Genomic DNA, 22,516 nt, shown 5'->3' on the forward strand with positions numbered 1-22,516 from the left:
AGATGCTTAATAAATGTATAATGATTGAATAAATGTTTGAAACAATAGTATATGAAGAAGATCAAAGACTCTTCTAGTGTAATTAAATTTTATAGCCAGAGAGGAATTTAGAGTTTATCCAGCCCTGGGGGACGTTCGACCTGAAGATGTAGGGAGGATATAAAAAGTGTCTTTAAGTTTTTGAAGAGCTGCCTTTTGCAGGAAGGGAGACATTTTCCCTGATGTTCCTGAGTTATGGGCCTCAGCAGTGGTCTGGGGCAGGAGGTGGAGAATTGTGTGCAGTTGGAAAAAAGTTGCTCAGAGAGCTGCAGAAAATAAAGCTCAGCTAATCTTCTTGTCTGGTGGAAATAAGTAGATAGAGTGCAAAGGTATGATTTGGCAAGGTGGAAAAACTCAGTCACAGAAAAACTGACAATAAGGAAGAACTTTTCCATCTTCCGGGAGGGAAGGTCATTCCATAAGATGGAGGCTGAGCTTTTTTTCTTGGCTATGGGACAGGGGAGAACAACGTTGGGTTCAGGGTTGGACCAAAAGTCTCCAAAGTCTCTTCATGTACTCAGAGCCAACTCCATCTTCTGGTTTGCCTTGCCTCTGGATTTCCCTGAAGAAGCAGATCCTTTGTCTTTGGGCCCCTGAAGTCCTTCCCAAGCTCAGACAAAATGGCCTCCGATAGGGGGTGTTATGGTGTATTGCCCAGCTCTGTCTTCTGGCCAGACCCTCTCATCACCCTCTACCCCCAGATGGCAGCAGTACTGGTTGCTGTATTAGTTTCCTATTGCTGCTGCTACAAACAACCACGAACTCAGTGGCTTAAAATAACTCAAATTTATCCTCTTACAGTTCGGGAGGTCGGAAGCCTAAACTAGATCTCCCTGGGCTAAAATAAAGGTATTGGCCACCCACATTCCTTGTGGAAGCTTTAGGGGAAAATCCATTCCTTGCCTTTGCCAGCTTCTAGAGGCTGCTTGTGTTCCTTGGCTGCAGCTGTAACTGCATCACAGAACTTCTCCCTCTGCCCCATCCTGCTTCCCCGATTCCCTAAGATGTACAGCAACTAGGAGCACTCTCAACAAACTTCCTGCTTGCTACACTCCAACTCAGAGTCTATCTTCCAGGGAATATGATCTGTTTTCTTGTGATTCTCAGTTCTAGACCCACAGCCATCCTGCCCTAGAGTTTCATGGCTAATCTTTAATTTTCCCCATTGTCTTCAGTGCCTCCCTGTGTAGTTAATCCCCAGAATGACAAAATCTCTTCTCCCTTTTGTCCATTGTCTTCTTTGTCTTCACATGTATTATCCAGGTGTTAACTGCTTGGTGCTGTTTCTGGGCTGATGGCACAGCTCATTATAAATCAGCATTCACAGCCACTCTCATTTATATAGTATATGGTTCACTGTATTTACATATTCACTCATACATATTTATATCCACAGCTATATCTGTCAATTGTAGTGGTGTAAAAAAGAGTGCACACATACCTACATTCTTAAGTGAGGGTTAACTTGGAGGTTGGAAAAGGGAAAGAAGTTTCAGGGGCATCAAAGCATAGAGAAATGAAAGGACTATTTTATTTAAATGCATACTTTTTTCATTGTAAAAGTAATTGATGTTCATTAAAGGAAATTTGGAAAATAGAAAAGAATAGATTGGAAAATAATTCTATCCCACAAACATGATCATTTTAAACATCTTTTGTTTCCTTTCATTTTTTGCATTTTTTATCTATACAGCTGAGATCATCAATTTTATATTCTGTTTCTTTTCATTTAGCATTATCCAAAAAGTCTCGATAACTTTAATGACTATATAATCCCAACAAATGGATATGCTGCAATTTTATGTAACTACTCTCCTATTGTTGGATATTTAGGTTGTTTCTATTTTTCGTTATTATTAATAATGATGCTATGAATATCAGTGTAACTAAAACTTTTTTCTACATTTAAAATTTCATTAAGAATGATGTCCACAAGTGTTTAAAAAAAAATGAGCACTTTTCCCAAAATAGCATTTTCTCTCATTATAAAATAATACATTGATTGTCTTTCTGTTCCCAGAAGCCCAAGCTCCTTCCTGCCCAAAGGCTTTTGTACTAACTGTGCCCTCTGCTGGGAATGCTTTTCTCCCTGATTTTTCCATGGCTGACTCCTTCTCCTTAGAGAGGTCTTTCTTGAGCCCTGATCCTTAGGAGACATTAGTCAACTCCACCAAACTATTCTATTTTATTTTCTTATGATGATCAGCATCTGATTTTTTTTTTCTTTTTTTACTTCTCTATTTTTTGTCTCTCCCTGTCTTTGTTTGCTAGGGCTGCTGTAATAAAATTCCACAGAGTAGATGGCTTAAACAACAGGAATTTATTGTCTTATGGTTTTAGTTGGCAATTTTTTGCTTTCAGCACTTTAAATATTATTATCCCCTGCCTTCTTGCCTCCATGGCTTCCAGTGAGAAGTTGACACAATCCTATTGAGGCTCTCTTGTACATGACATGTTTCTTCTCTCTTGTGGCTTTCAGAATTCTTGCTTTATCTTTGGCATTTGACAGTTTGATTGCAATATGCTTTCGTGTGGGTCTATTTGAGTTTACCCTGTTTGGAGTTTGTTGAGCATCTTGTATATTTATACATGCAAGTCTTTTGCTAAATCTGGAAAGTTTTCAGCAATTATTTCTTTAAATATTCTATCTGTTCCTTTCTCTCTTTCTTCTTCTTCTGGGGTTCCCACATGTATATACTGGTATGCTTGATGGTGCCCCACAGCTTCCTCAGGCTCTGTTCACTTTTCTTCATTTATTTTCTCTCTGCTGTTCAGACTGAATGATTTTATCTTGTCTTCAAGGTCATTGATTCTTTCTTCTGCCAGCTCCAATCAGCTGTTCAACTCCCCTAGGGGATTTTTAATTTCTGTTACTGTGGTCTTTAGCTCTGTTTGGTTGCTTTCATAATTTTCATCTCTCAATTGATATTCTCTCTGTTTTTGTCTGTCATTTTCCTGATTTCCTTTAGTTCTTTGTCCATGCTTTCCTTTAGTCCTGTGAGCATATTTAGGTCATGGTTTTGGAGGCTAGAAGCCCTAAATCAAGGTATCAGCATGCTATGCTTTCTCCAAAGGTCTGTAGGATCCTGATGGTGGCTTAGTCTCTGCCTTCATCACATGGCGACCTGTCTCTTTTTTTACATCTCCTCTCCCCCCATTGCTTCTACTCCTTCTGCTCAGTCATCTATGCTTCTCTCCAGATTTCCTTTCCTTATAAAGGACTCCGGTCATTTTGGATTAAGGCCCACTCTGATTCAATTTACAAATGTACAAATCGTATTTACAAATGAGTTCACACCACAGAACGTGAAGTTATGACTTGAACATGTCTTGTGGGGGATGTGATTTGATTTCCAACACCACCCTAGGCAGCAGAAACCTGGTCTATTTTGTTTAACATCATAGTCTCAGCACCCACCTGGTGTGGTTCCTCGCACACAGTAGATGCTCCATAAATATGTGCAGGATGAATGGCCACAGGCTATTCACCAAGAGAACTTCCTCATCCCTTCCTTCTTGGAGACTCTAGCACTTACTTATGTCAACGAAGCAAGTCTTATCTCTCCAACCCCACCTTTTACCAGTTTGCTTTGGCCACACAGGTGCACACTCACTGTGGCTATAGGAGGAAGAATAGCATTGCACATGTGAGGAATTGTTCAAGATATTAGATTGGTGTGAATTTAATGACATACTTGGCTTAGACTTCAGAGGAATTAAAAGTTAATTTGTAATTTTAATCTAAGATTAAGTTGTTTCTTCCAACAAGGTTGGGAGTTGGTGGGGTCGATAATCAGCAGGCTCCCTGGTTCTCATGCAGGCCAGTTGCTCTTTGTTGAACTGTTTGGGGACACACCTTTCCAATTGTGCAGAATGGTGTTTGGTCATGTGGACTTAAAATAAATTCTGAATTCTGCTATGACTATCTATGTTGTACCTGGTCTGTTCAAAGATAAATACCAAATGACTCAATTTTAACTGCTTAATAAATGTTTAAGCAGTGTAATAGTATAACATTTACTAAAAATATTAAATATTGACTAAAGCTAAAGTAAATATTACTTAAATTAGCAGTATAATTGGGTAGTCACATGAATTGAATAAAACAGATGGTGATTATGGACAGACTGAATAGTATATAAGAAGATATTTAATAAACCTCCAACCTGAGAGTTGACATCCATTAAATTTTGTTTTCTTTCTTTTTTTTAGATATGGCAACTCTGTATGTTTAGTATCTGCATGTTTATAAAATTAAGTGGCTTTTCTTATACACATTTCTGTACATTTATGCCTTACTAAAAAGCCTTGTTTGCTTCTCCAGAGTGTTCCAAGGAGTTTAGTACTAGAACTATTTAAAGAAATCACTCAGCTGAACTAAAAGTTGACAGTATATTGGAAAGTCAAATTGACTGTTGCTGTCATCAAAGATCAAGACTGGCTGAAACCTCAGCATTTTGTTTGTCTTGAGATTTCAAGAATTATGCCCATACTTGGCACAGTGTCTCAAATACAATAAACATAATAAACCTTTGTCTAATGAATAAATGGTTTTTACATGTACTCTCTGTTTATATCTGACGTGTGGAATCATGCCTTATTTTAATGCTTCCATTTTTATAATGCATTGCTATATGGATTCGTTCCTCCCAACCCCTTGCATTCAAGTCATACTGGTCTACTTACTATCCTGTGGACACACCAGGTGCTCTTGTCCTCTATTTTCTTTGCTTATGCCAGGTTCTCCCCCTAGAATCCTCTCCTCTCTGCTCACCCTAACCTTATCCATCTTTCAAGATGGTGGGTGAAACCCAAGATTTTATGATGCCCTCCTCAATCCACAGCCATTTATGCTATTTATCCCTACTTTAATTTCTTTTTTATTCCCTTGCTGCCTTCCCTGTATTAATCAGGAGATTCAGGTATCATCAATATGTCCAACCATCTTCAAATCACCAAGAAACATCTGCAAAGAGTGGCCCAAATGAGAAGCAGCTCATGGCAAATCAAGTCCCACACATCAAAGGGTTTGCCCCTTCTGGCTTTCAGTTTGGGGCTCAAAGGTAAAACCACTGTTTGTTTTCTCTCTCAACATCTTCTTAGTGTTCTTGGCCTGTGCCACCCTGACAGTAGCTTCAGGTCTTAATTGCTTTGGAGGATGAAAATCTGCAGCCTTGAGTTGACCTTCCTGGGGCCCTGAAAGTGATTTTGTATGTACTGAAATACAGCTAAGATAATAATAAAACTTTAGTATCTCAAATTAATTATAAAGATTCATTCAATCAATAATAGTTTATAGAGTATTAAAAACTAAAACCGTGGGCTCTGGAGCCAGATGGCCTGGGTTCAAATCCCTGCTCTGCCTCTTACTATGTGTGAAACCTCTGACAAGTTCCTTAATCTCTCTCTGCCTCTTTATCCCCATATATGCAATGGAGACAATAACAGTCCTAAACTCATAAAATGACTTTGAAGATGACAAGCTCATAGTACAGTACCTAGGACAAAGATAGTACTCAATAAATGACAGCTACTAGCATTGTCAACATCTATGTGCTTAGTGCTGGGTCTCCAAAGCTAAGACAGTACCTGTCCTTCCAGAGCTTTTAGTCTAAAGGAGAGAGTTTATAGTCAACTGTCGCTTGGTAAGACCTCAATGTTCTCAATTCTCTGTTATGGGCACTTAGCTGGTTTGTTGTCCTGGGAAGAGTTGGGTGAAGGGGCCTAGCAAAAGGCCTCAGCCAGGATACTGTCAAAGATCCAGAAGCTCCGAATCACCATTGCCTGCCACCACCTACAGCAAGGCCTCTGCCAGCTGGTTCCCCATTGATGACAAAGACTCAGTTAAACTGCACTTTGCTCCAGCACTTTGCTCATTGCTGCCCAGTGGGACTGATGCTTGTGTCCAAGACGTGGTTTGGTGTCCGCGTGATTACTTTGACATCTGTAGGCTTCCCCAAAGCAGGGTGGGGGCCTTGCACACTTAGCTGTATATCAGTCAAAAGTTCTCTAGAGAAACAGAACCAATAGGATAGATGTCTATAATAAGAGAGTTATTTGAAAGAATTGATTCAGTGATTGTGGAGGTTGGCAAGTTTGAAATTTATAGGGCAGACCAGCAGGCTAGAAATTCCATAAGAGTTGACGTTACAGTTTTGAGTCTGAAATCTGTAGGGAAGACAGGCAAGCTGGAAACTCAGGCAAGTGTTGATGTTGCAGTCTTGAGGCAGAATTTCTGAGAAAACATCAGTTTTTTTCTTAAGGCCCTTGTCTGACTGGATGAGGCCTACACGCATTTTCAAGGATACCTCCTTTACTTAAAATCAACTGATCGTAGATGTTAATCACATATAAAAAATACTTTCATAGCAACACCTAGATTAATGTTTGAATAACTGGATACTATAGCCTAGCTAAGTTGACTCATAAGACTAACCATCACAGTGGGGTTGTGGCAGGGAATGCCATTCATGCTGCAATTGCAATACATGTTAAGAGCTAAGACAGAGGCACAGGTTTGGACAAAGCTGGCCACAGAGAGGAAATGAGCAAGGCAGCTGAGGGTGCAGGCACAGAAGCTATCCCAGAGGAAGGAGGTTCCTGAGCTGAGACTTAAAGAATGAAGAGGCATTTGAAATGTGGGTAAATGGGGGAGAGGACAGTGGGAACAGAGACCCACTCTTAGGAGAACTTCAAGCAATTCACTATGGATGAAGCATAGAGAAAAGAATGGCCAGAAGTGAAGCTATGGAAAGAAGTTTTGGGGCCTGGTGAACCTTATAAAGAACTTTGTATTTTGTTTTGTGGGACTTATTGGAAAAGTTCTTAGGAGGGAAGTGATAAACAAAATTTGTATTTTGACAGATTATGCAGGCTTCTGGGTATTGGATAGGTTAATTGGCAGGGAGGGGTGGAGTGGGCATTTAGGAGGTAAGTAGACCATTTAGGAGGTGTTTCTAACATCCAAACCTGAAATATTAAGAACCTGAGTTAGGAGTGACATCATCAACATGGAAATGTAAGATAGCCCCTGAAAAAAACTCCCCAGAGATTCAGTGAATAAGACTTATCCCACTTGTTTAGAACTCTGGAGGACAATAGAGAATAGAGAAGCATTCCACTAATGCAGAATCTAAGAAAGAAAAAAAAATTAGGTAGGAAACTTCCTTCCTCAACTGGCATGCTCTCTTTCCTCCCACTCATGTGGTCCTGCACAGCTTGGGAGTTTTTCAGGAGTAGTGGCCTGGGTCTCTCCCACTGCAGAAACAGACTATAGAGGAACTCAGAACAAGTTAGAACTCCACACATATCCAGGCACAGGGACACAAGTCCCTAGAGACCCAGGGCAGAATACAAGCTGCTGAGAAGAGCTGCTTACAAAAGGGCCCCAAGGGTAGGGGGAAGAGAGAGACCACGGTAGAATGGCAGCTGCCAAGTGGTGTGCCCACTCAGTTAAGTTACTGTCATCTGGACCACATAAACATGAAACAGACTCTTCTGGAATTACCCAACCTTTCTGGATTGACCCCATCTGTCTCCCCCAGGCAGAATACCCTAATGGAGAAGAAACTGGAGGCAGAAAAGACTCACAGAAGAAAAATAAAAGGGGAGGGGATTAAACTGAACTGCTGTAAGATTGTAGGGTCTCACAGCTGAAAAGTGCAAGGTAAAGGGGACACTGAGCAAGAGAGAGAATTTAAACAAATCAGAGGAGCTGGGGAGAAAATTCTGCACAAAAACAAACAGAACAGATCAAGATTCCCAGAGAAGGAACAGAGGAAAGGAGGTTTTCTCCTGGAGGTGAAACATTTACACAAAAAGTAAAATCTTAAAAATTATACCATACATCCAGGGCAAGAATCAGATGAAGAGCTGAGGAAATCTAACCAGTTAAACTCAGACCATCCTAAAGGTCCAGAATAAGTTGGATCAAGCATCAAAGAAGAGCCATAACACAGAGCCAATCAACAATAAAACCCTAGAAAAGTGGGAGAGACAGACGTTAAGAGTTAATGCATCAAGATAATAAGATACCTAGACATAAGCAAAAAATTACAAGCTATACTAAGAAACAGAAAGATATGGCTCAGTCAAGAGAACAAATTAAAACATCAGAGGAGACAGAGTTTGGAACAACTAATCAAAAAACTTCAAACAAATCTCCTAAGTCAGTTCAAAGAGATGAAGGGAAATATGCATAAAGAGATAAAGGATATTAAGAAGACACTAGAAGAGCATAAAGAAGAATTTGAAAGTATAAAAAGAAACAAAACAGAAATTATGGGGATGAAAGGCACAATAGTTGGTATTAAAAATGCACTAGAAGTATACAATGACAGATTTGAACAGGCAGAAGAAAGAAGCAATGAACAAGAAGACAGGGCAATTGATATCATACAGTCAGAAGAACAGATAGAGCCAAGAATAGGAAAAATTGAGCAGTGTCTCAGGTATGTGAGTGACAGCATGAAGCACACAACCGTACATGACAAGGGTGTCCCAGAAGGAGAAGAGAAGGGAAAAGGGGCATAAAGAATATTTGAGGAAATAATGGTTGAAAATTTCCCGACTCTTATGAAAGACATAAATATACTTGTACAAGAAATGCAATGTACTCCAAACAGAATAAATCTTAACTGTCCTTCTCTGAAACACACACTAATCAGAATGTCAAATGCCAAAGACAAAGGGAGAATTCTGAAAGCAGCAAGATAAAAGTGCTTTGTCACATACAAAGGATCCACAATAAGAGTAATGATGATTTCTCATCAGAAAACATGGAGGCCAGAAGGCAGTATGATATATTTAGGGTACTGAGAGAGAAAAACTGCCAGTTTTTCTTTATCCAGCAAAATTGTACTTCCAGTGTGAGGGAGAGTTCAAAATATTCACAGATAAACAGAAACTGAGAGTTTGCCAACAAAAGACCTGCCCTACAAGAATTACTAAAGGGAGTTCTGCAGGTTGAAAGGAACAGACAAGAGAGACTGGCTTGGTGTAGGGTAAAGAAATGAAGACTCAGAGAATATGTATGCTATTGAAACTAAGTTGGTATCTTCTCAAATTAGTAGGTTATAGATGTAGGTTGTGCAAAATAAACTCCAGGGTAACCACAAAGAAAGTATTTTTGAAACATACAGAAAAAGAAATGAGAAAGAGGTCAGTCAGACACATCACAAAAGATCAACTATACAGAAAAAGCAGTTGCAATACAGGAAAAGAGAGAGAGAGAAAAAAAAAGATATGACAAATAAAAACCAAAGACAAGATGGCTGAAGGAAGTACCACTTTTACAGTAATGACACTGAATATTAATGAATTAAGCTCCACAATGAAAAGACAGAGATTGGCAGAAGGGATAAAAAAAGCATACTCCAACTATATGCTGCTTACAAGACTCTATGAGACCCAAAGACACATATAGGTTGAAAATGAAAGGTTGGAGAAAAGATATTCCATGAAAATAGCACCCAAAAAAGAGCTGGGATAGCTATACTAATATCAGATAAAATAGACTTTAGGTCAAAAGCTGTTACAAAAGACAAAGAAGGACATTATGTATTAATAAAAGGGGCAATCCACCAAGAAGAAATAACAATCATAAATATTTATGCACCTAACTAGGGTGCCCCAAAATACATGAGACAAATCCTGGCAAAGCTGAAGGAAGAAATAGACACCTCTACAATAATAATTGGAGACTTCAAAACAGCACTCTCATCAATAGATAGAACATCTTGACAGAGAATCAATAAGGAAACAGAGAACTTGAATAATATGATAAATGTACTAAATCTAATGGACATAAACAGAACATCGCACCTCAAAACATCAGGAATATTTTTCCCAAGTGCACATGGATCATTCTCCAGGATAGATCACATGCTGAGTCACAAAACAAGACTCAAAAAATTAAAAAAAATATTAAAATTATGCAAACCATCTTTTCTGACCATGATGGAATGAAGCTGGAAATCAGTAACAGGTGGAGAGCTGGAAAATTCACAAATACATGGAAGTTATAAATATCATACCCTTAAACAATCAGTGGGTCAAAGAAGAAATTGCAAAGGAAATCAGTAAATATCTTGAGATGAACAAAAATGGGAACACAACATATCAAAACTTATGGGATGCAGTGAAGGCAGTGCTGAGAGTGAAATTTATAGCTTGAAACACATATATTAAAAAGAAGAAAGCTAAAATCAAAGACCTATCTGGATCCCTAGAATAACTAGTAAAACAGCAGCAAACTAATCCCAAGGGAAGCAGAAGGAAAGACATAACAAAGATTAGAGCAGAAATAAAGGAAATTGAGAACAAAAAGCAATAGAGAGAGAGGAGAACCTAAGATGGCAGCTAGATGAGACAGGGCAAAAAAACACCTGCATGAAAAATGCTAGATAAAAACCAGAAAGTGACCCAGAACACCAGTTTCAGCGATGCACCAGCTGGGCAAGGTCTGTTAAAGCCACAGGGACCATGCACTTGGTGAAACCAGGAGTCTGCATTCTGAAACGAGTGAGTAAGCTGGCTGAAAGTCCTGTGGCCATACTGTGGTGTAGGGAAACTGGGGGTTGGCATTTGGAGATGGACTACTTCTTTAAAAAAAACACAAACCCAGGAGCAGCTGCAGTTATGATGGTGAGAACTGCGCAGTGAAGCATGGCAGGAGTGGGCTGTGCCAACCTCTCGGTGTCTGGGGTGAAGGATAGACTGCTGCTGATTCCCTCAGGGCCAGGGGGCAGAGGGGAGAGCCAAAAGGAGAAAGAAACCATGCTGCTTGCAGCCAGCTCCCAGGCAGGCTGGAGACACTCTTGCCCAGGGCTGTACCCACAGCCCAGAGCTGCACCTAGGAAACCCAGTGTGACAGGGAGTGTATACCACGGCACCACACACACGCCACAGTATTGGCCGTGGACATTGGCCTTGGTGCACACACAGCTAGTTGTCCCGGAGCTGGGAAGGCAGAGCTGTGCAAAAAGCAGGGGTTTGAGACGACCCATTCAGCCATCTTTGCATCAGACTGGGAGCACCCCTGCACAGCCCCGCAGCCTGGGGCTTCCCTTGAGGACGGCGTGCACTTGTGACATAGCACAGCCTTCCCTTAGCAAAGGTCCTGGAAGATCACAGCTGAGAAGGGGGGCCCACTCGGAAAACCCAGGGTCATTACATCAATGCCAGGGACTTGTGGGTCAGCAGCAGAGAAAATCTGGGGCAAAACTGAAATGAAGGCTTAGACTCTTGCAACAGCCTTGAATCTCCAGGAACACCTGGGAGGTTTGATTATTAAAGCTGCCCTGCCTTCCTAACCACCCAGACACACACCCCACATTCAGAGCAGACAGTACCAACAAACCCAAACTGAGTTCACCAATTGAACCCCACAAGAATCATTTCCCCACACAACACAAAGACAAAGTTGAGGAAAACTGACTTGAGGGCAATAGGTGACTTGCAGACGCCATCTGCTGGTTAGTTAGAGAAAGTGTACTCCAGCAAGTTGTAGATCTGAAAAATTAGATTGGTAGTTTTTACAACTTGAAAGAACCCTATCAAGCAAAGCAAATGCCAAGATGCCAAAAACAACAGAAAATCTTAAAGCATATGATAAAACCAGATGATATGGAGAACCCAATCCCAAACACCCAAATCAAAAGATCAGAAGAGACACAGTACTTGGTGCAATTAATCAAAGGACTACAATCAAAGAATGAGAGCATGGCACAGGACATAAAGGACATGAAGAAGAACATGGCACAGGATATAAAGGACATAAAGAAGACCCTAGAAGAGAATAAAGAAGAAATTGCAAGAGTAAATAAAAAAATAGAAGATCTTATGGAAATAAAAGGTAGTGTTGGCCAAATTAAAAAGACCCTGGATACTCCTAATACAAGATTAGAGGAAGCTGAACAATGACTCAGTGTCCTAGAGGACCACAGAACAGAAAATGAAAGAACAAAAGAAAGAATGGAGAAAAAAATTGAAAAAATCAAAATGGATCTCAGGGATATGATAGGTAAAATAAAACGTCCAAATTTAAGACTCATTGGTGTCCCAGAAGGGGGAGAGAAGGGTAAAGGTCTAGAAAGAGTATTCAAAGAAATTGTTGGGGAAAACTTCCCAAACCTTCTACACAATATAAATACACAAAGCATAAATGCCCAGTGAGCTCCAAATAGAATAAATCCAAATAAACCCACTCTGAGACATATTCTGATCAGACTCTCAAATACTGCAGAGAAGGAGCAAGTTCTGAAAGCACCAAGAGAAAAGCAATTCACCACATACAAAGGAAATAACATAAGACTAAGTTGTGACTACTCAGTGGCCACCATGGAGGCGAGAAGGCAGTGGCATGACATATTTAAAATTCTGAGAGAGAAAAATTTCCAACCAAGAATACTTTATCCAGCAAAACTCTTCTTCAAATTTGAGGGAGAGCTTAAATTTTTCACAGACAAACAAATGCTAAGAGATTTTGCCAATAAAAGACCTGCCCTACTTCAGATACTAAAGGGAGCCCTACAAACAGAGAGACAAAGAAAGGAGAAAGAGATATAGAGAATTTTAACAGACATATACAGAACCTTACATCCCAAATCACCAGGACACACATTCTTCTCTAGTGATCGTGGATCTTTCTCCAGAATAGACTATATGCTGGGACATAAAACAAGTCTCAATAAATTAAAAAAAGAACAACACCAACAAAAAAAAACAATTGAATATATTCAAAGCACATTCTCTGACCACAATGGAACACAAATAGAAGTCAATAATTTTTGATTTGTAACTCCACTATTTACTTCCTACATGATATAAAATACATAAACTCTAATGACAAATCAGTGGTTTTGGACTCAATGTAAAATATGTAATTTTTGATAAGAACTATATAAAGGTGGGGGAATGGAGGAGTATAGGAACATAGTTTACATGTCCTATTTAAGTTAAGTTGGTATCAAAGAAAAACAAGATTGTTATGGATTTAAGAGGTTAATTTTAAGCCCCACTGTAAAAACAAAGAAATTATCAGAGAATATGACCATAGAGATGAAAAGTAGAGTATGGGTTATGAGAAGTGAAGGAAGGGCCAATGGGTAGATAAGAAATGAGTGTAGGGTTGCTATTTCAGGTGAAGGGAAATTTCTAGTAATGGATGGTGGAAAGGTGATAGCATTACAACATTCTAAATGTGATTAATCCTGCTAATGGAAGGCTAGGGAGGGGGTGGAATGGGAAGATTTAGGCTGTATATGTGTTTCCACAATTAAAAAAACAAAGACAGTCTAAATAGATGACAATTGAATGCCAAAGATGATCCTGGATGGGATCTGAGGATGGAGGAGAGGAGGTTCAAAGGGACACAGTTGAGACATAAGGAAAAAAATAAAAAGGAAATAAAGAATGTAAGCTCTGTATCAATATTGAATTTCTTGAACTTCTTAGTTGCACTTAATGGGATTGCATAAAAGAATGCTCTTGTTCATGGGAATTGTATATGTGAATTATAGTGTTTGTTCAAGGATGTGTGCAGCTTGCTCTCATATGTTCAGAAGACAGAGCAATAGATGAAAGATGATAGATAGGGAGGGAGGGAGGGAGGGAAAGAGAAATGGCCGTGTGACAGCAAATAAGTTGGTGGATCGGGGTATCAGGGGAGGGGGGTCAGGGTATGCTGGAGTTCTGTGTATGGGGTCTGTATTGTTTTGGCAACTGTTCCTATAGCTTTGAACTTATTACAAAATAAAATTAAAAAAAGCAATAGATAGAATTAACAAAAGAAAAATTGGTTCTTTGAAAAGATCAGTAAAATTGAAAAACCTTAGAGGGTTTAGATGCAAAAAATAAAATCAGAAATGAGAGGGGGACATTAGTACTAATGCCACAGAAATAAAAAGGACCAAAATAGGATTCTATGAACAACAGTATGCCAACAAATTAGACAACTGAGATGAAATGGACAAATTCTTAGAAACACATGAACAACATACACTGACTCTTGAGGAGATGGAAGACCTCAATAGACCACACACAAGTAGAAAGATTGAATTGGTCTTCAAATCCTCCTAACAAAGACAATCCTAAGACCAGATGGCTTCACAGGTGAATTCTACCAAACTTTCCAGGAAAAATTAATACCAATCCTACTCAAAGTCTTCCAAAAAGTTGAAGAGGAAGGAACCCTCTTTAACTCATTCTATGAGATCAACATTGCCCTAATGCCAAAGCCAGGTAAAGATACTACAAGAAAAGAAAATTACAGACTAATTTCTTTTCTGAATATAGATGAAAAAATCATCAGCAACATACTTGCAAATGGAATCCAACAGCACATGAAAAGAATTATACACCATGATCAAGCAGGTTTTATCCCAGGTGTGAAAGGGTGGTTCAGCTAAGGAAAATCAGTAAATGTAAATCACCACATTAACCCAATAAAGGGGAAAAATACACATGATCATCTTGGAGTGATGCAAAGGAGGCATTTGACAAAATCCAGTAAACTTGCTTGATAAAAACACATCAAAAAAGAGGAATAGAAAGAAACTTCCTCAACATGATGAAGGATATATGAAAAACCTATAGCTAACATCATATTTAATGGTGGAAGACAGAAAGCTTTCCCCCCAAGATCTAGAACAAGACAAGGATGCCCACTGTCACTACTCTTACTCAACATTGTACTGGAAGTTCTGGCCAGAGCAGTTAGGCAAGGAAAAGAAATAAAAGGCATCCAAAGTGGAAAGTAAGAAGTAAAACTTCCACTATTTGCAGATGACCTGATTCAATATATAGGAAGTACTGAATAATCTACAACAAAACTACTAAAGCTAATAAATGAATTCAGTAAAGTGGCAGGAAGTAAGAATAACATGCAAAAGTAAGTAGTGTTTCTGTATACTAGCAATGAGCAACTTGAGAAGGCAATCAAGACAAAAATTCCACTTACAATAGCAACTAAAAGAATAAAATATCTAGGAATAAATTTAACCAAGGATGTAAAAGACTTGTACGCAGAAAACTATAAAATATTGCTAAAAGAAATCAAAGAAGAACTAAAGAAATGGAAGAACATTCTGTGTTCATGGATTGGAAGAATAAATATTGTTAAGATGTCAATTCTACACAACTTGATTTACAGATTCAATGAAATCCCAATCATAAATCCTACAGCCTACTCTGCATAAATAGAAAAACCAATTATCAAATTTATTTGGCAGGAAAAGCAGCCCTGAATAGCCAGAACCCTCTTGAAAAAGAACAAAATTGGAGAACACACACTTCCTGACTTTAAAACGTGTTACAAAGCCGTAGTGGTCAAAACAGCATGGTAATGAGATACCATCTCACACCAATTAGAATGGCTGCCATTAAACAAACAGGAAACTACAAATGCTGGAGAGGATGTGGAGAAATTGGAACTCTTTTTCATTGTTGATGGGACTGTATAATGGTTTAGCCACTCTGGAAGACAGTCTGGCAATTCCTTAGAAAACTAGATACAGAGTTACCCTTCGATCCAGCAATTGCACTTCTTGGTATATACCCAGATGATCTGAAAGCAGTGAGGTGAACAGATATCTGCATGCCAATGTTCATAGCAGCATTATTCACAATTGCCAAGAGATGGAAAAACCCAAATGTCCTTCACCAGATGAGTGGATAAATAAAATGTGGTATACACACAATGAAATGCTATGGAGCAGTAAGAAGGAATTATGTGAAACATACAACAGTTTGCATGAACCTTGAAGACATAATGCTGAGTGAAATAAGCCAGGCACAAAAAGAGAAAGATTACATGTTATCACTAATGTGAACATTGCTGGGGGAGATTGCAGGGGTGTTGGGCTTCCCCACCTTGATGGTTGCTGATGTGCTCACAGACATAGGGGACTGGTGGTTTGATGGGCTGAGCCCTCAATCATGGGACTTGCCCTTGGGAAGACTGTTACTGCAAAGGAGAGGTTAGGCCTGCTTATAATTGTGCCTAAGTGTCTCCTCCTGAATGCCTCTTTGTTGCTCAGATGTGGCCCTCTCTCTCTAACTAAGCCACCTTGGCAGATGAAATCACTACTCTCCCTGCTACATGGGATCTGACACCCAGGGGTGTAAATAACCCTGGCAATGTGGAACATGACTCCCAGGGAGGACTCTGGACTTGGCATCATGGGATGGAGAACATCTTCTTGACCAAAAAGGGGATGTGAAATGAAATGAAGTAAGTTTCAGTCGCTGAGAGATTCCAAAAGGAACCAAGCAGTCACTCTGGTGGGCACTCTTACACACAATATAGACAATGCTTTTTGGTTCTAATGTATTGGAATAGCTAGCAGTAAATACCTGAAACTATCAAACTACAACCCAGGACCCTTGAATCTTGAAGACGATTGTATAAAAATGTAGATTATGAGGGGTGACAATGTGATTAGGAAAGCCATGTGGATCACATTCCCCTTTGTCCAGTGTAAGGATGGATGAGTAGAAAAACAGGGGCAAAAAAAAAAAGAGTACCCAGTATTCTTTATTACTTTAATTGTTCTTTTTCAGTTTAATTTTTATTGTTATTACTTTTGTGTGTGTGGTAATGAAAATGTTCAAAAATTAATTTTGGTGATGGACACACAACTGTATGGTGGTACTGTGAACAATTGATTGTATGCTTTGTATCACTGCATGATATGTGAATATATCTCAATAAAATTGAATTATTAAAAAAAAACAGCATGGTACTGGCACAGGGATAGATATACTGACCAATGGAACTGAATTGAAAATTCAGAAAGGGACACTCATATTTATGGGCAGTTGATTTTTTACATGACTGCCAACTCCACTCAATTCAGAAAGAATAGTCTCTTCAAAAAATGATGCTAGGAGAATTGGATATCCATGTGCAAAAGAATGAAAGAGAACCCCTATCTCACACCATACACAAAAATTAACTCAAAATGGATCAAAAACCTAAATGTAAGAACCCAGACTATAAAACTCCTAGAAGAAAATGTTGGGAAACATCTTCAGTAGATTTTGTTAGGCAATGGTATCTTAGACTTAATGCCCAGCACAAGCAACAAAAGTAAAAATAGATAAATGGACCTTCTCAAAATTAAAAACCTTGGTGTCTCCAAGGACTTCATCATGAAAGTGAAAAGACAACCTAGTTAATAGGAGAAAATATTTGGAAACCATGTATCCAATAAGAGTTTAATATCCAGAATATGTAAAGAAATCCTGCAACTCAACAATTAAGACAAACAACCCAATTAAAAAATGAATTACTTGAATAGACATTTTTTCCAAAGGGGAATGACAAATGGTTAGAAAAAAAAAAAAAGGCACATGAAAAGATGCTCGATATCATTAACTATTAGGGAAATGGAAATCAAAACCACAATGAGATATCATTTCACACTCACTTAGAATGCCTACGATTAAAAAACACAGAAAATTACAAGTGTTGAAGAGGGATGCCACCCAACCAAAGAATGGATAAACAAAATGTGGTATATACATGCAATGGAATATTATTCAGCTATAAAAAGGAATTAAGCCCTGATGTGTGTGACAACATGGATAAACCATGAGGACATTATGATCTTACTGATATGAATTAATTACAATAAGCCAACTCATAGTGTTAGATTCTAGAATATAGGTTACCAGAGGATAAATAGGGGTTAGAGAAGGGAGCATGCTGTTTAATTTGTACAGAATTTATGTCTGTTGTAAAGGTTTGGAAATGGCTATTGGTGATGGTAAAACAATAGCATGACTGTAATTAACAGCACTGAATTATATAGGTGGACGTGGTTGAAAGGGGAAACTTTAGGTCATATATGTTACTGGAATTAAAAATTAAAAGGTAAAACACAAGACTGTGTAATACAGTGAACCCTATTATAAATGATGGACTATTGTATTATAAGATTTTATAAACTTGTCTCACACAGCTGAGGAGATGCACAAGTCCAAATTCCGTAGGGCAGGCACTGAATTGGCAATTCCAATAAAGGTGTTTAAGGAATTCCTCAGGAAATGCTTCACTGGCTAGCCAAAGAAGAATTGAAGCTTCTCTCTCTTTTTCCCTTAAAAGTCTTCAAATGTTCGGATTAAATCCAGCTGATTGAATTCTCTCATTGAGGAAGACATGCCTTTCATTGATGTAACCAGTCACAGGTGCAGTCAATTGACTAATGATTTAATAAACCAGCCTTCTGGTTTATTAAACTGCCACAAATACCCTTGCAGGGACAGTTAGGCCAGTGCTTGCTTGACCAGACACCTGGATACCATCACCTGGCCAAGTTGACACATGAACCTAACCATCACATTCCACCCACTGTCAACTTGGCAGTTACACACATCATCCTGAACCATGCTTAATCTCTAAGTAGAGCACAATAACAGACATATATTTCACCTAACAATACTCAGCTGTCCTGTGTACAACCAGAAACACACTAAATCTTTCCAGAATAGGGTGCAAGCCCTTGGGTAACATTGACTCTTAAACTTGATTTCCTATAACTTAAATACAGCAAAATGAACAATACAGCTTATGTCATATGATAAGGGGATAAGATAGAGGAAAAAAACAAAGATACTTGCTTTCCAGACAAATACAAACATACTCATAACAAAACAAGGAGAAAATATTCATGCCATCTTGTTCCTTGTTTCTATAACTGGTCATGTGGTCATAGTTCATATTTATCACGACCTTCTTCCACTATCCATTCCATGTTCCCTTTACCCTCAGCAAGCACTTCAGCCGGCCGTGGTTCTTTGCCTGGTGGGGTGACCCAAATCTTCACTCCTAAAGTTTCTGGGCCATTGGTAGTCATGCCCGGATTGGGTTATTGCAGTTTTCCATTGACTTTAATCACAGGACAAGGTAGTACTAACAGACATCTAGGGGATTCACCTGTATTCCAGGAAAATTCTTCTTTACCTCCATTGTGTAGTTGTGGTACTATTTCCCCTTGATAGTCAGGATCAATCACCCCAGCCAGTACAGTAATCCCCTTCCTTGCCTGTTGATTCAGAGGCATGAGAATCCCAAAGTGGCCAGGTAGCAGTCTGAACCTATTATTGCGTCTCCTGATAGGAGCACTCCTCCTTTTGGAAGTAAGACTTGTAGAAAAGCAGAGCTTAAGGTTGCAGGGACAGGAAGCAAAACTTTTCCTAGTGGATGACTAGTGCCACTCCCATTTCCACTCCTTGATTCCTGGACCCATGTATCCTGGCTATGGGAGAAATAGCACCATAGAGTGGATGCTGATTCAGAGCATGCACAGCCTCCTGGAGAATACTGACCCAGCCCTGCAAGGTATTGCCACCTAGTCAGCACTGTAATCGAGTCTTCAACAGGCCATTCCAACATTCTATCAACCCAGCTGCCTCTGGATGATGGGGTACATGGTAAGACCAGAGAATTCCATGAGCGTGTGCCCATTCCCTCACTTCTTTTGCTGTGAAGTGGGTTCCTTGGTCAGAAGCAATGTTGTGTGGAATACCATGATGGTGGATATGGCATTCTGTAAGTCCATGGATGGTAGTTTGGCAGAAGCATTATGTTCAGGGAAGGCAAACCCATATCCAGAGTATATGTCTATTCCAGTGAGAACAAATTGCTGCCCCTGCCATGATGGAAGTGGTCCAATGTAATCAGCCTGCCATTATGTAGCAGGCTGATCACCTTGGGGAATGATGCCATATTGGAGACTGAGTGTGGGTCTCTGCTGTTGGCAGATTGGACACTCAGCAGTGGCTGTGGCCAGGTCAGCCTTGGTGAGTGGAAGTCCATGTTGCTGAGCCAATGCATAACCTCCATCCCTACCACCATGACCACTTTTTTCATGAGTCCATTGGGCAATGATAGGAGTTGCTGGGGAAAGAGGCTGATTGGTATACATCAAACAGATCATCTTATACACTTGATTATTAAAATCTTCCTCTGCTGAAGTCACCCTCTGGTGAGCATTTACATGGGACACAAGTATCTTCATGCTTTTTTCCCACTCAGAAAGTTCTATCTACATACCTCTTTCCCAGACTTCTTTGTCACTAATTTTCCAATCATGTTTCTTCCAAGTCCCTGACCATCCAACCATTAGCAACAGCCCATAAATCAGTATACAGACATACTCTGGCCAGTTCTCCTTCCAAGCAAAATGAACAACCAGGTACACTGCTCAAAGTTCTATCCACTGGGAGGATTTCCCCTCACCACTGTCCTTCAGGGACATCCCAGAAGAGGGTTGCAGAGCCATCTGTAAACCAGGCCTGAGTTTTCTCTTCCTTGGTCAGCTGATTGTAAGGAACTCCCCAAGATGCCATAGCTGTGGACTGGGAAAGAGAAGATAATGTGGTAGGAGTGGGGGCCATGGGCATTTGGGCCACTTCCTCATGTAACTTACTTGTACCTTCAGGACCCGCTCAAGCTTTATCTCATATATACCATTTCCATTTTATTATGGAGTGCTGCTGTACATGCCCAACTTTATGGCTTGGTGGGTCAGACAACACCCAGCTCATGATAAGCAACTCAGGTCTCATGGTAACTTGGTGGCACATAGTTAAGCATTCTGACTTTACTGAGGCCCAATAGCAGGCCAAAAGCTGTTTCTAAAAAGGAGACTTGTTATCTGCAGATGATGATAAGGCTTTACTCCAAAATCCTAAGGGTCTGCTTTGTGATTCTCCTATAGGAGCCTGCCAAAGGCTCCAAAAGCAACTCTATTTGCCACTGACACTTCCAGCACCATTGGATCAGCTGGGTCATATGGTCCAAGTGGCAGAGCAGCCTGCACAGCAGCCTGGACCTATTGCAGATCCTCATCTTGATCTGGTCCCCACTCAAAACTAGAAGCTTTCCTGGTCATTCAGTAAATGGGCTGGAGTAGCACACCCAAATGAGGAATATGTTGTCTCCAAAATCTGAAGAGGCCAACTAGGCATTGTGCCTCCTTTTTGTTCATAGGAGGGGCTAGATGCAACAGCTTATCTTCACCTTAGAAGGGATATCTTGACATGCCTCACACCACTGGACACCTGGAAATTTTACTGAAGTGGAAGTCCCCTATATTTTTGTTGGATTTGTCTTCCATCCTCTGACATGCAAATGTCTTACCAACAAATCTAGAGTAGTTACTTCTTGCTCACTAGGTCCATTCAAAATGATACCATCAATATAATGGACCAGCGTGATGTCTTGTGTGAGGGAGAAATGATCAAGATCTCTGTAGACAATATTAAGACATAGGGCTGGACAGTTGATATACCCCTGAGGTTGTATACTGAAGGTGAATGAAAACTGTTTCTGGTGGTTCTAACAGCTATTGAGAAAAAAGCATTTGCAAGGTTAATAGCTGCATACCAAGTACCAGGGGATGTGTTGATTTGCTCAAGCAATGGTACCACATCTGGAAAAGCAACTACAACTGGAGTCACCACCTGGTTTAGCTTATTATAATCCACTGTCATCCTCCAAGATCCATCTGTTTTCTGTACAGGCCAAATAGGAGAGTTGAATGGGGATGTGGTGGGAATCACCACCCCTGCATCTTTCAAGTCCTCAAGAATGGCATTAATCTCTGCAATCCCTCCAGGAATCTGGTATTGCTTCTGGTTTACTATTTTGCTATGCATGGGCAGTTCTAGTGGCTTCCACTTGGTCTTTCCTACTATAATAGCCCTTACTCCATGAGTCAGGAAACAAATGTGGGGATTCTTCCAGTTGCTGAGTATGTTTATTCTAATTATGCATTCTGGAACTGGGGAAATAATCAGAGTGGGTCTGCAGAACAACTGGACCCACTATGAGATGGACATGAGCTAAAACTCCATTGATCACCTGTTCTCCTTAAGCCCTACGTTGACTGGTGGACAAGAGTAATGTTTTGGGTCTCCTGGAGTTAATGTCACTTCTGACCCAGTTTCTAATAATCCCCAAAATATCTGATCATTTCCTTTTTCCCAATGTATAGTTACCTTGGTAAAAGGCCATAGCTTCCCTTGGGGAAGGCTGGGAGGAAGATTAACAGTATAAATTTTGGGCAGTATAACAGGGTCCTTCCCCAAAGGTACCCAGCCTTCCCCTCATTCAAGGGTCTTTGGGCCTGTAAACTGTCTCAATTCCGGGAATTGATCAAGGGGCCAGGACTCTCTGTTTTGGTAATTCAAGTTAGATTTTTGTTCACTTGACCTAGAATTCTTCTTACACAGATCAAACAAGAATTTAGTGGACTGCCCATCCATTTGATTCCTAGGTACTGCATGATCTACTAGCCAACACCATAAGTCTCTGTGAGCCAGATTATTTTGACTGCTGCTTAGTGCTTGTTTTCCATTATGGTAGCCACACTTACCTTGTCTTTGGAGACTATCTGCTGCCATGTGTCTTCTGCCAGCTCGGGATCTGATTATCCCCATTGTGTTTAAGGATTCCAGCTCAGTGACAGCA

This window comes from Choloepus didactylus, chromosome 7 (assembly GCF_015220235.1).
Source record: "Choloepus didactylus isolate mChoDid1 chromosome 7, mChoDid1.pri, whole genome shotgun sequence".
Taxonomy (NCBI): Eukaryota; Metazoa; Chordata; class Mammalia; order Pilosa; family Megalonychidae; genus Choloepus; species Choloepus didactylus.